Source organism: Mustela nigripes, chromosome 12, assembly GCF_022355385.1.
Source record: "Mustela nigripes isolate SB6536 chromosome 12, MUSNIG.SB6536, whole genome shotgun sequence".
Taxonomy (NCBI): domain Eukaryota; kingdom Metazoa; phylum Chordata; class Mammalia; order Carnivora; family Mustelidae; genus Mustela; species Mustela nigripes.
Window position 1 is genome coordinate 85379596 of NC_081568.1, and position 5696 is coordinate 85385291.

The 5696-nt window shown below is 38.8% G+C and overlaps 1 pseudogene; it reads left to right on the top strand.

The window, feature by feature from the left end:
- The first annotated feature begins 1579 nt into the window (after window positions 1–1579).
- Window positions 1580–2829, top strand: LOC132027916 (heterogeneous nuclear ribonucleoprotein F-like; annotated as a pseudogene).
- Window positions 2830–5696: the final 2867 nt, after the last annotated feature.

The window sequence follows — 5696 nt, forward strand, 5'->3', positions numbered from 1 at the left end:
TCCTGTGTTGTGAGTGATGTCTAGAGAACACCCCACCAACCAGGCTTCTGCAAAGCCCAGTTAAGCTGCAGAGCTTCCAAAGTGTAACTCCTTTTTATTCTACCTGCTGCCTTGACTGTCAAGCTGCAACACAGGAGTTAGAACCAGACTGAAGGAAGATGGTAAGGGAAGCAGATTTTTCAACACAAGAAATGTAAAAGTTCTGAAGTAAAGTCAGAACCTGAGACATCAAAATTTGTGATAGTTGAGGGAAGTGCCAGGAACCAGACCTCAATACAGGATAAGCAGGGAGAGTACTGTTGACCACTCCTGAAATCAACGCCTTCTTTTCTGTCATTGTCTCCTCCAAGTCCTCAGGCATTAATATATACACACACTACTTACACAGAATATATATATTTACATATATATGTACACACACACACACACACACACACAGTATATAATCTGAAAAGATGAGGTTTGTCCAGATATTGGAAAGGTTCAGTGGTTGATTTCTCCCCACCCTGCTTTTCTAGTCATGGTTGGGACATTTTGTTTAATTGAGAAAAACAAAATAAAATTCAGTACTGCTGAATCAGAAAGAAAGTTCATTGCAAATGCTTTGACCAAATTTGGTAATGCAGCTAGTGGTTCCATAATTTAATCTCTACCGATAAACCACAGTTAAAGGCACTGCATAAAAGGGCTGTGTTTTTTGCATGAAAACTCATTGGCTGGATCATGATGAGTCAAGGGTCAGATCGGGTTGTATGGATCTCTCTTTTTTCTCTTCCATGGCCTCAAACTGGCATCTTGAAAACAACACTAAGTGAGCTTACCATCGAGGCTAGAAGAAAATAAATTTTAGATCTTGATGATAGACTAATGACTGTCTGTCATCTTTATATGTTAAGAAAAGCATAAATTTCCAGGCAGCAAACGTTAGGTACTGAACATATTTGTGAGATGAATGATTCAGGCTGTGAAGACAGGATGAAAAATGTTGGAAGAAGATGCTGTACATTCTCCATTACAGATAAAATTATTTTCCCCCCATATCAGCCTGGTACTTTAGTCCACTTCTGCCATAAAGACATTTTGAACAGCAGTAGGGTCAATTTTAAACTTGAGATTACAAACTTAATTTGATGGAAGTTGAAAAAAAATGGCATGCAAACATTGGTTTAAATATTTATCCATGTTGGGAAAACTTCCCCTTTAAGTCAATTAAATTATCTTGGACTGCTCCATGTCTTTCTGGAGAAGAAGGTACTTAGAGGGACAATGGAGGTGCTGGATGTGAAGAAGAATGGGAGCTTTGAGACTTGGAGCTGAAGGTTAATAACAAAAGAATGCACCTGGATTTTCCCCAGAACCCACTGTTTTTAAGTGTCAGATGGAATTGGGGCTCCTTTGGCTATAAACTGTGCTTGTTTGATGAAAATAGAAATCAGTCCTTCTCCCCTCAGTGTACAATTCATTACCTATTAGGAGTGTTTCTAACTGTACAAATCTCCCTCCCCTATTCCCCGGGTTGTTCCTTAAGCCACAAAACGCTGCACCCCAGCTTGTTTGACATCTGTCCTCTCAAGTGTTGATGACGCTGGGTCCCCAGGGAGGTATGTTTTGTGGTCAAGCTCCATGGCATGCCCTGGTCCTGTTCTATTAACGATATGAGAATTTCCTTTCTGACTACACAATTCATGATGGGACTGCAGGCATTCATTTCACTGGCTCTAGAGAAGTCAGGCGGAGTGGTAAGGCTTTTGTGGAACTCGAATCAGAAGGCGATGTAAAAATGGCCCTTAAAAAAGACCAGGAAAGCATGGGATACCAGTACACTGAGGTGTTCAAGTCCCACAGAACGAAGATGGACTGAGTGTTGAAGGACAGAGGTCAAAACAGTGCCTATACAACCAATGTCGGCTTTGTGTGTCTTCAAGGACTCCTAACAGGATGCAACAAGGAAGAAATTCTTCAGTCTTTCTTGGGGTTAGAAATTGTGCCAAAGAGGATCACATTGCCTGTGGATCCCACGGACAAGATTATAGGGGAAGTCTTTGGGCAGGTTGCCTCCAGGAATTATGTGAGAAGACCCTAGGGAAGAAGAAGGAGAGAAAAGGGCATAGGTATACTGAAGAGTTCAAGAGCAGTCAGGAAGGAGTTAAGTCATTCTCAGATCACTCTCTGAAGTTCATGTCTGTACAGCAGCTGGGCTTTATGACCACTCTGGCACAGCCAGGAGGTATACTGGCACTGTCAAACAAGTGGGCCTAGAGAGGATGAAGTATGGTGCTTATAGTGCAGGCTATGGGGGCTGAGGAGTACAGCAGCCTCAGTGATGGCTACGGCTTCACCACCCATCTATTTGGAAAAGACCTCAGTTACTATCTCTTGGACATGTATGACCACAGATAATGGAGACAGCGGCTTCTCTGTACAGAGTACTACTGGACACTGTGTCCACATGAGAGGGCTGCCACAAAAAGCCACAGAAAACAACATTTACAACTTCTTCTCTCCATTCAACCCTGAATTGAGAGAAGGTCTATATTGAGATTAGCCCTGTTGGAAGAATGACAGGTAAAGCTGATGTTGAGTTTGCCACTCCCAAAGAAGCTGTGTGTGGCAGCTATATCCAAAGACTGGGTCAACATGCAACACAGATATGTTGACCTTTTCCTGAATTCCACAACTGGGGCCAGCAATGGGGAATACAGCAGCCAGATGATGTAAGGCATGGGGGTGTTGGCCCAGTCCACTTACAGAGGCCTGGAGGGGTAGTTTGTGAGTTGCTGTTATGGGGCTGGCTGTGGTAATCAGAACAGCATGGGTGGATATGAATAGTTTTATAGGAGCATTTGAATTATTACGATCAAATTTTCATAAGCAGCCAACAAGCAGTGAAAAGTAATTATTACTCTAGAGGAAGAAGCTGTGGGACCCATTTTGCACCATAAGTTTGTGAAATCTTATTTAAAAATTAGCTCTTCGGTGTTTTCCCATGGAAATGTTCTTCTGATGCTGAGTAAACTAAAACTATTTTCAGCTTTGCTCAATTAACATTTTGGTAGTGTACTTCAGAGTGATGTTATCTGATTTAAAGTAGTTTTAAATAAATTAAATGGATCTTTTATGCCACATCACCATGAATACATTGGGAAGATGTGCTTTTTTTTTTTTAAACTCAAGGTCCTAGATCCCTAATTCAAAGAGGAACATTTCTCATGTTTGTTCATTTTAGTTTATTTTCACTCTAAATCTTTTAGTTAAGCTTAAGCTTTTAAAAAATAAGTTAGTTTTGAAAACTGAGATCCATTACTGATACTGTAGGAATTAGTGAGGCCTTGACTTAAAACTTTCTTTGTTAAAGAGATTTTCCTTAACAAATGGTGTTGGAAAAACTGGACAGCCATACACAGAAGAATGAAAGTGGACCACTTTCCTATACCATACACAAATGGATTCAAGACCTAAATGTAAGACAGGAATCCATCAAAATCCTAGAGGAGAACACAGGCAACAATCTCTTTGACCTTGGTCATAACAACTTTTTGCTGGACATGTCTCCAGAGACAAGGGAAACAAAAAGGCAAAAATGAACTATTGGGACTTCATCAAGATAGAAAGTTTTTGCACAGCAAAAGAAATAGTAAAACAAACTAAAAGGTAACCTATGGAACAGAAGAATATATTTGCAAATGCCTTATCAGATAAAGGGCTACTATCTAAAATCTATAAAGAACTTAACAAAATCAATACGCAAACAACAAAAACCCAGTCAAGAAATGGACAGAAGACATGAACAGACATTTCTCCAAAGGAGACATACAAATGGTAGCAGACACATGACACATGCTCCACATCACTCAGCATCAGGGAAATACAAACAAGACCACAGTGAGATACCACTTCACACTGGTGAGAAGGGCTAAAATTAACAAGTCAAGAAACAACAGATGTTGGCAAGGATGTAGAGAAAGGGAAACCCTCCCACACTGTTGGTGGGAATGCAAGCTGGAAAATAGCATGGAGGTTCCTCAAAAAGTTGCAAATAGAGCTACCCTATGACTACTAGATATTTACCCAGATAGATATCGCACTCCTAGATATTTACCCAAAAGATACAAACATAGTGATTTGAAGGGACACATGCACCCCTTTCCATTAAAGCTGTGGCAAGTTTTTTTTTTATTTCTGGGCCCAGTAGATGGTTCTGGTTCTACAATTACCTGAACTTTAATTTTCTCAACAATCAAGCAGGCTTCAAAGGTATTCTTCCTTCTCAATTCTGTGATTTTTAACATTTGCAAAAGTGAAAAATACAGCATGGTTGTGAATTATTTCCAAAAATGGGAATCACTTTTGTCAAATAAGTTCTAAACCAGGGAACTTGGCAAGAGGACTTCTGGGTGTATCCAGCCTATCTAGCAACACAAATGAAGAATCTAAGGCTGTGGCTTCTTTGCAAAGAAGGTTAAGCCCAGTCAAAAGACAAGAAAGTTCTTCAGGTCTTTCTAAACTTTTTCACAGATAATATACATAGGACAACTCATTGTGAAGTTAAATTTGTATAAATGAATCTCAAATTTCAATGAAATCTCAAAGTACGTTCCTTAAGATCACATTTCTTTGCTTGTTGATTTGATGGTCAACAAGAAAACTCAACAAATCCTAGGAAAACCTTTGCATTCAGCCACAAAAAGTCTAATTTAAAATGATGCACATTCAAAAGTAAAGCAAATAAAACTAAACAAAACATTAAAGGATCACATGTGATGATTTCAGAGAAGACTAGATATGGAATCCATAAAGACATTAGGCTGTGTCTTTCCCAGTCTTCCCATGCCAGGCAGGGGGACTATAGAAGTATCTTATCATCCTCGGGTGTTTACTGAATGAATGGTAGTCTGTACTGCTTATTGAATGAATGGTAGTTCTGTACTGTCTAGCAGTACAGAACACCTTAGACACTTAGTGATGTTAATGAAACCTAAAGAGTTTCTTAGGTGAGAAAACTGCTGCTATTTGGGAAGATTTGATAGTATGAGAGTTCTAATAATGTAAACACAGCTCTGGAGACTTTTTAGAATCAACTTTTTAAATGGAAGGAAAGAGTGTTTATAGGAAGCCCTCTTGAGGGGGGACACTACAGGTTAGGAAAAATGGTCTTGGATGTTCTCACCTCCAGTTGTTAGGAGTTCCTCAGCATTTACCATTCTGAAGATAACCCTAACCTTCCCTGTCAAAGTCTAATTTCAGAAAAAGATTTGACAAATTCACTTTCCCTGAATTTCAGTAATTCAGTTTACTGTGATACATGAATCTATTTTTAATATACTGTAATAACTCTTCTGTTTACTTAATAGTAAGTACTGTTTACTTAATAGTAAGTAAGTACTTAACAGTCTTAATCCTTAACCTATTTCTAACCATAGAATTAAAGACATCGGTTAGATGGAAAAAGATAATTTTGTAAAAGAAAATAATACTTTTTAGCAGAATTAGAATGTTTACTTCACCTGTCTATATTTAAGGCCCAGTAATTAATCATTTAGTAGTACTTCAGCTATGCTACACATTAAGAATAGCTAGCACAAAGCAAGGGAATGCCTGTCATCAAAACAGACAATCCCTAATGTACCAATGAATGACAGCAGCTTGTTCAGGACTTAAGCTAAACCAAGTACTCAAATTTACAATTAACAATTAAC